This window comes from Silene latifolia, chromosome 1 (genome assembly GCF_048544455.1).
Source record: "Silene latifolia isolate original U9 population chromosome 1, ASM4854445v1, whole genome shotgun sequence".
Lineage (NCBI taxonomy): Eukaryota > Viridiplantae > Streptophyta > Magnoliopsida > Caryophyllales > Caryophyllaceae > Silene > Silene latifolia.
Window position 1 is genome coordinate 89,394,734 of NC_133526.1, and position 12,028 is coordinate 89,406,761.

Here is a 12,028-nt window from a genome sequence, read left to right on the forward strand (position 1 = left end):
TTAAGTGTAAATTTGAAGGTCTACGAGTGTAATTTTGAAGGTTTAAGAGTGTAACTTTGTTCCTTTGAGTGTAACTTTGGTCTTTTACAAGTCTAATTTTAGTCCGACTACCAACAAACACCACCAACGTCGTCCTCCACCACCAACTCATATCCACAAAAACTATGAGTGCAAATTTATATAATTTTAACGAGTGTAAATGTACAGATATATGAGTGTAAATGTAAAGAAATACGAGTGTAAATCTGAAAAATGCGTGTAAATGTAAGGAAATATGAGTGTCAATGTAAAGAAATATGAGTGTAAATCTGAAAAATGTGTGTAAATGTAAAGAAATATGAGTGTAAATGTAAAGAAATATGAGTGTAAATGTAAAGAAATATGAGTATAATAAATATATTTATTAGATCTAAGAATAAATATCATAATAATACGATTTTAAAATCTAAAACAAGACGATATTTAGGCTAAAGAAAACTGTCAAATTAAAAAAAAAAATAACACAAAAACCGTGACACAGTCACAAACACAAACCCATATAAAACAAAACAAAACAATCACCAAATAAACACCTACAACCATTCTTTATAAAAAAAAAAAAAAAAAAGCAATACATGAAATTAAAAAGAAAACAACGCATACAACTATACATCAACAGCAACAACTTTTCATTTCTTCAATACATATGAACATCATCGACCAAAATTTCTACACTCTTTAAAAAACCCAAACCCATGTTACTGTAGCTGTAACAGTAACTTTGGCATTTTCTGCCCATTTTACCCTTCTTTATTTCCCTCTTAATCTGGTGTGCTTCCTTCTTTTCACCCAAACCCATGTTTCTGTAGCTATAACAGTAACTTTGGCATTTTCTGCCCATTTTACCCTTCTTTATTTCCCTCTTAATCTGGTGTGCTTCCTTCTTTTACTCTATTCTTCTCTTGTCTCCTCTCTCCTCTCTTTCATCGATCCCTCCCCAAAATCCCTCACCACTCACCAAATAATCATGTTCTGGGCAATGCATTACAGTTTTCTATACTACCTCGGCGGCTGCGTCTTCGTCCTCTTACCTGGTGGATCAGTACAGTAAAAGGTGGGTTGTTTTGTTGTTGGTCGTCCTATTTTTCCTTTTTCTGTTTGGAACATTTGCATGTCGGGATGCTAATATCACAATTTTAATTCTTGGGTTTTTTAGATGCTTTCCTGTGTAGCCGACTAATTTCTGAGTTTTATTTGGGCTGCGTTCCTGTGGTCGGCGGATTCTGTCGCTGCTAAAGAGGATATTTTTCAGGTATTATTATTATTAATATTATGGCTTTGTGACCAGAAAGTGGGTTTCAGGTGTTATTATTATCGTTTTCTGATTTTCTGATTTCTACCTTTGCTTCTTTTAGGGTTTACTTTGCAATGTTCTAAGGTGATTTAATATCAACTCCATCAGATCATCCGTCTATTGGCGGTGATACCCATTTCCGGTAACTGAAATTTACTTAATTATGCATTAGTATCTTAATTGTTAATTATATGTGCTCAATGGACTGGGTTAGAGTTGCAGGTTTACATTAAAGTCTTATTTGATAAATGAATTTCACAAATCCCTTGGCTTGTAAGCTAAGATTTGATAAGCTTGTTGTGTTGACAAGGGTGAAATAAGTGAAAGTCCAACAAAAGAATTGTGCTTTAGTCTATCACAGTTATATTGATGCATTAAAAGCAAGGTAGAAAAAGTTGTGGCCATATACAACAGGCCTTACCATGGATGTAACAACTTTTAATTACGGGTCACACTGAGCTCACGAGGAGAGACATTAATATTTTTGCTCATGACCTGTAAAATCTCACTTACAGTTTTAAAATTTACTTATTACTCCCTCCGTCTCGGTCAATTGTTGTCCTTTGGTTTTGGCACAAAGACTAAGGAAAGAGGAGGGGGCCAATTACTAAATGACAAGTGGAAAAAATTGAGTGAGAATGATCAAATTGCTCATCAAGTTCATTCTTAAAATAGAAAGAACAACAATTCACTGAGACACCCAAAAATGGAAAAGGACAACAAATGACCGGGACAGAGAGAGTATTTGGTAAAACTTCCGTAAGATGGCATGTCCTTTGTTCTGCTTATTATTAAGGCTAATTACTAACCTTTTTGGGCATAATTTTATTTTGGGCAGACAACTACAATATTGTATTAAAAGACTCTTGTGGGAATTGGGTACTCTTATTCAACTGATATAACCGGCTATGATACAGTCTATGATGCTGTTATAGGTAATCAATAATGCTAATTATGTATTGTAATAGGTATATTTATAATAGTTATAGCCTCTGTTAGCCTGACTTGGCCGCAAGTGTTGACACAGTTATTTTGTGGAAAGTTTTAATTTTCTAAGTCTAAAATGAACTGTTGTTTTGTGTTGGCCACAAAAGTGTCTGATGCTCGACACACTGCCAAACTGAAGTGTCGGAGTAACATAGTATTTTAGGAGCTTTGTGTGAGACTGTGATCATTCATAATGTCTAAGTTGTCTATCGTATTTTCTGTTTGAAGCCAGGGACAATCCGATATTCTTTACAACGGTGGTCTAGCAAGTTTCCACAGTATTAACATAAGAATTTCTTACATTTGTTCATAACTGGAGTAAGTTATGCATGTAATGTTTAGTAGGTTCATTGCTAAACTGAACATTTCCATGTGAAAATATATACGTGTAAATAGACTGAATGAATACGAGATTTGTGTCGCTATTAAAGAAAGAGCTCTTGCCTATAGGATACTCATCTGACTGAATATCATTTCTCAGGCCGTTATACTCCTAAACTTGCAAAACTCATAGTAGAATTTAACGAAAAGGAGACGTTCAACCTCAAAAGAACCACTCAAAAGAATTGCTGTAAGTATTGGATAGTTTGTTTTCATTTATGTAGCAAAGTTAAACTATTTATTCGGGTGGTTAATTTGTTTGTTAATAGTGAGAAAATTTGATTCATTTGATAGTTAGAATATAAGATCTTGGTTAGCTGATGATTAAACTGCATAAAATGACATCAATATTTGTAAAATTATGAATTTATACTGCTTTTTTATGTTTGTAATACTCTTGAAAATCGTTGTTCAACCTAAGACTCAGATTTCAGCAAAATCATTGCTTGGTCTGTAGAAGCCAATTATAATTTTTTTCAAATTGTATGGTGTTCAAATCAGTACCCGTAACAACTTGTGGTATCTCCTTTTGTACTCAGATATCTGGCCTAATACCTTTAACATTAACATACACTGACCGACGTAATGAGAGACATAGGAGCACAGAACATGGTTGTTAGTCGTTGTCTAGGCTGTGATGGTATTCTTGTGTTTTTGTGTGGGGAGAAAATGTATGCTATAGTGCTTACGTTCCTTGTATGTGGTGTTGAAACTCGCAGTTGTAAGTAGTGTGAATGTAAGGATTGTAACTAAACTATAGTTTTTCATTGTGTTGCTAATCTTGCTATATCTGAGAAAGATATGAAGCTTAATGAAGGAATAGGAGAGCATTTAAAGATATCTCTTGTAGCATCATGTTGATAGAGGCTTATACAATTCTATAATAACTTCATAATAAAGTTATTATAAATTTCACGTTAGAATCTCCACTTCCCGTCTCCATGTTTGTAAACCATGAGAATCTCCACTTTCCATCTCCATGTTTGTAAACCATGCTATACTTTTTTCCCCCCAGAACGTGCTGTGTTCAATCTTTAATACTTCCTCCATTTTTCTGTTTTCTTAATTGTTAGCCCATCAGTGGCCGTTCATCTTTCATCTAATTTCTACTAGGTAGCCATTGGAGTATAGAAAACTTCTAATGGAAAAAATTCGGTTCATCAGTGTCTCGGAAATGTTTGGCTAAAAAAAGAAGAAAACTAAAAAACTTATAAAAATATGCTATTATTCCAATTTCAATTTCTGGATTAATTTTTAATGCGTTACTGTAGCCAGCTGATTCTGTCATTGCTCAAATGATTACTTGGATTCATTCTCTCATTTTGTTATGTATCTGCTTATCATCTGTTTTTGGTTTTCAATTTTAATGAAGGTTCAAACTTCATTGTAAAAATTTCAGCTTTTTAGTTCGGTGGAAATTTATAATCGTTTCTGTTGGTGGGTGGTTACTTCGGTTGTATTGAAATTAGTTGCGTTAGATGATAAACATTAAATTGATTGTAAATTATATAAGTTCTGCAATGAATTTGTGGATCATATTTGAAACGAGGATCTTTGACGATGTTGTTTGTTGATGAATGCAGAACGAGCAATATAAGGGTAAAGTGGAGAAGTACATTGACAGATCATTGGCCTTGGTTAAGGCTGCCATGGATGTTGTTGTTGCCGCTGGACTGCTTCAGTTGGCATCCATGACAATCAATGCTCGTCTGACTGGAGCTTTTGGATTTGCTTCGTCTCTCATCTCTTGCTATCAGGTGCATTCCTGCTGTTATTATTTATCTTGTGTTTTCTTTTCTTTTTTTAAGAATCTGACTGAATATCATTTCTCAGGCCGTTATACTCCTAAACTTGCAAAACTCATAGTAGAATTTAACGAAAAGGAGACGTTCAACCTCAAAAGAACCACTCAAAAGAATTGCTGTAAGTATTGGATAGTTTGTTTTCATTTATGTAGCAAAGTTAAACTATTTATTCGGGTGGTTAATTTGTTTGTTAATAGTGAGAAAATTTGATTCATTTGATAGTTAGAATATAAGATCTTGGTTAGCTGATGATTAAACTGCATAAAATGACATCAATATTTGTAAAATTATGAATTTATACTGCTTTTTTATGTTTGTAATACTCTTGAAAATCGTTGTTCAACCTAAGACTCGATTTCAAAAAATCATTGCTTGGTCCAGAGAAGCCAATTATAATTTTTTTCAAATTGTATGGTGTTCAAATCAAGACCCGTAACAACTTGTGGTATCTCCTTTTGTACTCAAATATCTGGCCTAATACCTTTAACATTAACATACACTGACCGACGTAATGAGAGACATAGGAGCACAGAACATGGTTGTTAGTCGTTGTCTAGGCTGTGATGGTATTCTTGTGTTTTTGTGTGGGGAGAAAATGTATGCTATAGTGCTTACGTTCCTTGTATGTGGTGTTGAAACTCGCAGTTGTAAGTAGTGTGAATGTAAGGATTGTAACTAAACTATAGTTTTTCATTGTGTTGCTAATCTTGCTATATCTGAGAAAGATATGAAGCTTAATGAAGGAATAGGAGAGCATTTAAAGATATCTCTTGTAGCATCATGTTGATAGAGGCTTATACAATTCTATAATAACTTCATAATAAAGTTATTATAAATTTCACGTTAGAATCTCCACTTCCCGTCTCCATGTTTGTAAACCATGAGAATCTCCACTTTCCATCTCCATGTTTGTAAACCATGCTATACTTTTTTCCCCCCAGAACGTGCTGTGTTCAATCTTTAATACTTCCTCCATTTTTCTGTTTTCTTAATTGTTAGCCCATCAGTGGCCTTTCATCTTTCATCTAATTTCTACTAGGTAGCCATTGGAGTATAGAAAACTTCTAATGGAAAAAATTCGGTTCATCAGTGTCTCGGAAATGTTTGGCTAAAAAAAGAAGAAAACTAAAAAACTTATAAAAATATGCTATTATTCCAATTTCAATTTCTGGATTAATTTTTAATGCGTTACTGTAGCCAGTTGATTCTGTCATTGCTCAAATGATTACTTGGATTCATTCTCTCATTTTGTTATGTATCTGCTTATCATCTGTTTTTGGTTTTCAATTTTAATGAAGGTTCAAACTTCATTGTAAAAATTTCAGCTTTTTAGTTCGGTGGAAATTTATAATCGTTTCTGTTGGTGGGTGGTTACTTCGGTTGTATTGAAATTAGTTGCGTTAGATGATAAACATTAAATTGATTGTAAATTATATAAGTTCTGCAATGAATTTGTGGATCATATTTGAAACGAGGATCTTTGACGATGTTGTTTGTTGATGAATGCAGAACGAGCAATATAAGGGTAAAGTGGAGAAGTACATTGACAGATCATTGGCCTTGGTTAAGGCTGCCATGGATGTTGTTGTTGCCGCTGGACTGCTTCAGTTGGCATCCATGACAATCAATGCTCGTCTGACTGGAGCTTTTGGATTTGCTTCGTCTCTCATCTCTTGCTATCAGGTGCATTCCTGCTGTTATTATTTGTCTTGTGTTTTCTTTTCTTTTTTTAAGAATTTGAAATATGCAACCATATCTTACTGAAATACTTCCTTCATCTATTCTCAAAAAAAAAAAAAAAAAAAATATTTCATTCCATTAATAGTGCTCCCATTTAACTTTGGTAGCCAAACAATGTCATATCCAAATAGCTACAAACTTCAAAAGGGATGAAATAAAGTTTCCGTTTATAATGTAAACAACGACAACATTTACCTTCTATCTCTGCTAAATAATTTTCAACGGTGACATTGGTTGACCACTAAAATTAAATGGGGACAATGAATTCGGGCTGCGGTATATTATATTGGAAGAGATAATGTTGAACACTGTGTTAAGTTTCCTGATTCAGTGATGCCTTCTCCCCGCGGCGTTAACTCCAATCATGGTCTCTATGTCTTATTGAAACGCCTTTCCAAGTCTTTTGGGTGGGTAGTATATTATTGCGGCAGACGAGACATCCCTCTATTGATTATTGGTGCCATTAAAACTATTATTGATGGTGCAACTTAACTCTTTACTTTGACCATTTCAACTTCAATGTAAGTCACACACTTTACACACGATAACGTTGGAGCTTGACAATCATTCAACAGTTAAGGCTGCCAGGGGAAGGGAGTTTTGGTTCAAATTACATCTATATCAATAATAGATATCATTGAGGATGAGGTAATCCTAAGGAGCTTATGATTTATTGTTGACAACCTCGATTCATTTTGATACGAAAAGCTGGTTTTGAAAAATTAAGGTTATAATACATGCTTAGGACGACTTTATGGCGTACACTGTCAGAATAAATTGAAATTTGTTCTGAAGCATCCCAAGGGTGTTTCTTGGATGTAGTATAACTATTGACTTAAATATAACAAACATCAAAGAGGTGCATCACTCCATCTTTAAGATCTCCCGTAGTAGGGGGATAGTGGCCGAGTCACCAGTGTACTACTAAATCGGGCACTCTTGTAGTACTATGAAGGTCCTAGGATGTCTATGAGTTGATGTTGCAAACTCCAACTCATCTTGACGTTGTCACTTGAGGTGGTCCCTGGAGAGAAATTTGAAAGCAATGATACATGCTTGGTGTCAATGTCGAAGGAAAATTATTAGTAAACATCCGTGGTTTCACACAGGCAATTCTGACAACAATTGATCCTATATCAAACATTGAAGTCTTGAGTTAGTGACACAAATGTAGCCCTTGGGTGACTGGGTTTATCAACATCAACTTATTTTTATAAATGATGAATTTGAAGGCTGTTCTTGCCTTCTTGGGCCTTCCGAGTCACCATGGTTGGCTCAATAGAAAATTATCGAAGAGTTTCTTATAGGCATGTGACGAAGATAGAAACCACTTTGGAGCTTCATATGCTGTGATATACATGGCCAAATAAGTGCATTGTAGCAATTTATTCTAGCGTTAGTTGATTTACGGCTGTGACGTTTTTTTTTCTAGCTTTATTACTATGCAAGTTTGCTCATATTTTGCTCAATGTGAATAAGTATCTTATGAATCATGACACTTCAATCAAGATGATACTAATAATTGGCAATAATGCAACCTTATAGGCTCCAAAGGATAGTAATTTTGGGTCAAATTACCATCTTATCTGAATAAACGGGTATCCGTGCGGGGTCAGGTGGTCCTGGGGTGTATACGAGTTGTTCTTGGCAAACTTAACTCATTCTTACGCATTTAATCCGGGCTCTCAAAGCTGACTTTGAAGGCTATAATACATGCTTCCATATACGCTAGAAATAGCATTGGAATTGATTGAAAACTGTCTTAAAACATCTGGGGTTGTTTCTTAATGTGGTGCTTAGACTTGATCCAGTATCAAACATTGAAGTGGTATAAGCCGTGTAACATTCCATCGTCCATTTACCCCTGATAACTAAGAGCGTGGTGGGTCAAAACACCACTAGACGACTAAATTAATCACTCATCTGGCTCTTTAACTATTGAAAAGCCTGAAGGAGATCATTTATCCAAACTGGCCTGGGAAAAGAGGAAAGGTATCCCCTTACTTTTCATCACACAAGAGAGGCCAACCAGAGTCTGGCCAGTTGCAGGTATTTGAGCACATCTTTTTTGTTACAAGCTCATTTTATATCACAAGACTTTATACGATATGGTCTTACATGTGACACAAACTACCCTATCATTGAGATGCATTAATATTGTCTCATATTCTCATATGTTAATCTCATACGAGATCCATCGATCCTATTTTGGCTACTAAAGTGTGATGGTTATTTGTATTTTTTCAAACAAGGACATATAATGAGAATAGATGTTAGAAGTTGGAGCTTTCGAGTAGCATGCATTGTCTATGTCCACACACTATGTGAATCTCACGCTTGTCAATCTTAAATTGTTACCCTTGCATTATTGAAAAGGGAGAAAAGAAGGGTATATAAATAATGGAGAAGGTAGATTTACAAATCTACAGAAAGTCAGAAATACACCAAAAGAAAAATCTGCCTCGTACCCTTGTAAAGAAAACAAAACATTTGAAAAAATAGGGGACACAGTAGTGCAGCGAGCAAGAATGGTTATTCCAAATGTATAGTTAAATAAAGCACATTGACTATTGATTATTTTTCTGTTGGTTGTGAAGTGGCTTGGATTTAGTATTGGGAGTCTAGGCTTCAAATAGAACATGCTTTAATAGGAGACAGTGGCTTACTCTGAGTATACCTCTCTTTGATTTGATATTTATAGCTGCTGGAGTTTTGGATACTCTATTTGTTTCTTAAAATTGAAGACCTATTATGTGGCAACACCATTATTCATGGCCTTGCTTCTTAAGTTTTCACTTTGTAAGCTTAGATGTTCTTGTGATAACCTTGTCCTGTTAGATTAAAATTATAGTGCTTACCTCTTAGGATTGTTAGTTTGGAGGGTGGAGAGTTGTCGGCTCAATGACTCAATCGTAAGCTCCAGTCTTGTGATAAATAGATTATGAAAAGTGAAGATAGTAAGGCCGATGAAAAATGTTAGACATCTATGCTTCGCGGGAGCAAAACTGGTTTATTGAAAGGAGGATGCTAAGGCATCAAATAGAAACTCTCTTGAATGATATATTTTCCACTGGTATCATATCTCCACTTTGAGTTCATGTTGATGATCTTACTGGCTAAGTTCCATGGTAGCAATGGGAATGAAGGTATATGATTTGAATTTCGAAGTGAAGTGTAGGATTTCACTCATGACTGGTTATTTGTTGATATATGTATAGATTAGCTTTACAAAACGAAAGGAGATTCAAAAGTAAAGGTTCAATATGTTCGTATGTTTGTTTTTATATGTTTGATTTTAGAAAACCATTTGCAATTTGTTTGTTTGTTTCAACAGTTGCAACATATTCACTTGTACTAATTGGCTTTCAATAGGAATGGCCTAAATGAGGATGAAGCTTAGAATGTTCAGTGCGCTGGACAAGTGGGTAATGTATTTGGAAAGCCTGATCACAAGGCATCTGAAGACGTAAATACAATGCCCAACTGCCCATGACTGCAAATTTTGGCGAATGCGACGCTCGTTTGTCTTGGATAACGTAGGCAAAAAATTTCTGGTAGTTGTAGCTTCTTCCGGCTTCATTTAGGCACGATTGCTGCTTAACATGCGTATCTATTTCCTTTCGTCATGATACCAAAACTCCTCAAAAAGCGTTGAGCACTTGAGTATTAAACAAAGTTTTTTCCCTTATAGTTTTGCCTTTGTATGCTACATTTTATGTGGCATGTTGCAATTGTAGTAGCCAATTAGCCATAGTAAGCGTGGTGTGACGATCCGCACACTTGAACCCTTAGATTTATTTATGCTTATGTATTTTCATTTTCCTTGTACATTTGTAGTAAGTATTTTCTTAGTAGTTTTAGAATAGGTTTCCATAAATAGGTATATCGCTATTCTGAACTAAACTTGTAAATTCAATGTATCCTGCTACCAGGACCAAATAATCAAATTTCCCTCTTTGAGAGGTACTAGTCAATGAAAAACCGCTTCTCATCCAAAAGCTTGTTGTTGCTTGTTGCTTGCTTTCAATAATCGTATTGCTTACTTTTATTGCTTTCGTGTGTCGGACTTGATAATCGTGACTAGGATTCCCGACACACACCGACCCGAGACCCGAGTATCGTGCTAGTGGGCGATCCCTCACTAGTACGAAGATCCTTGTCGCTTGCATCTTGCCTTGAGAAGGGGCAAGGGTGCGCGCCACGGTCCGACAAAAGTAGCGGACCGTGACATTTGGTATCAGAGCCCGGTCTTCGGACGGGTTTCTGCAAGCCGCATTTGTTCATCGATATCGAGAAAATGGGCGAAACAATCGAGGACCGAGTGGATGCCTTAGAGGACACAATCGATGTCAAGCTTCCCAAACTCGAGGACATCGTTATGCGGATGGCTGCGAGCCTCGAGGAGTTGCAAAAGACGGTTTGTGACCTTGAGACGAGGGTGGACGGGATGGACACCCGCATCCAAGCGATTAGTGGTGCGATCCCCGACGATCGGGAGGAAGAGATCAATCATCTGCATCGAAAGGTTGAGATGTTAGAGAACACGTGTGCCACGCTCGTGAAAGCGGTGGCCAATGACGGGAAATCTGTGGGGAGCCATAAGGTGAAGGCACCTCCACCTCGTGCCTACGATGGGGCGAGGGATTCGAAAGCGGTCGATAACTTTATCTTCGATATGGAGCAATACTTCCGAGTAAGTGGGCTCGACGAAAACGCGGAAGTTGTCACGGCAAGTATGTATCTAGTCGACGATGCCAAGATGTGGTGGAGGGCTAGGTACAAGGAAATCGATGCGGGCACGATTACGGTAACATCGTGGGCCGACTTCAAGAGGATCTTGAAGGATCACTTCTACCCCGAGAACACGGAGTTTGTTGCTCGGAAGAAGTTGAAGGAAATCAAGCACACCAAATCAATCCGGGAATATGTGAGGGAATTCTCAGCGTGCATGCTCGAGATTAGCGAAATGTCCGAGACGGATAGGACATTCGAGTTCATTGACGGGTTGAAGAGGTGGGCACAACAAGAGGTCATGAGGCAGAATCCCAAAACTCTGTCTTCGGCCATATCGGCTGCGGAGCGCCTACTCGACTTTCACGGAGAGCGAGAGGCACCAAGAGTGGTGGCGCCAACGGGGAATACTGGTGCGTCACAGAGTGGGTACAATGGACAAAGGCCACAAAGCAGCGCCATTTCAGTTGGGAACAGTCGGTTCCGCTCACAAGGAAGTCAAGCCCAATCGGCGAGCACTACAAACTCGCCCTCAAGTTCGTCTTCTAAGGTGGGAAACTCTACTGCTTCCACAACGAAGAGACCATTCGCGTGTTTTGTGTGCAAGGGTCCTCACAAGATGGCCGATTGTCCGAACCAAGCGGAGTTCAATGCCATGTTCAAGAAGATGCCGAAAGGGGCTCAAGAGCGTCTTGATGGGGCGTTGGCCGACTATCATCAAGAGTGTAACGAAGACTCGAGTGATGGTGAAGACCAACCACGGATGGGCTCACTTCAACGGATCAGCGCGATGGGGAAATACGAAGATTCCTCCGCCAAGAAATCCAACGGGCTCATGTACGTGGACTTGATGGTGAATGGGAAACAAGCACGAGCCTTGATCGACTCGGGCGCCTCCCACAACTTTGTTACGAAAGAGGAAGCTGATCGGTTGGGGCTAGTTCTGCGGGATGCTAACAGCTGCCTGAAGCCGGTAAATGGGAAAATGAGACGCGTCCAAGGAGTGGCTAAGAAGGTCGCGGTCCAAGTGGGTGAGTGGGCAGGGGAGCTC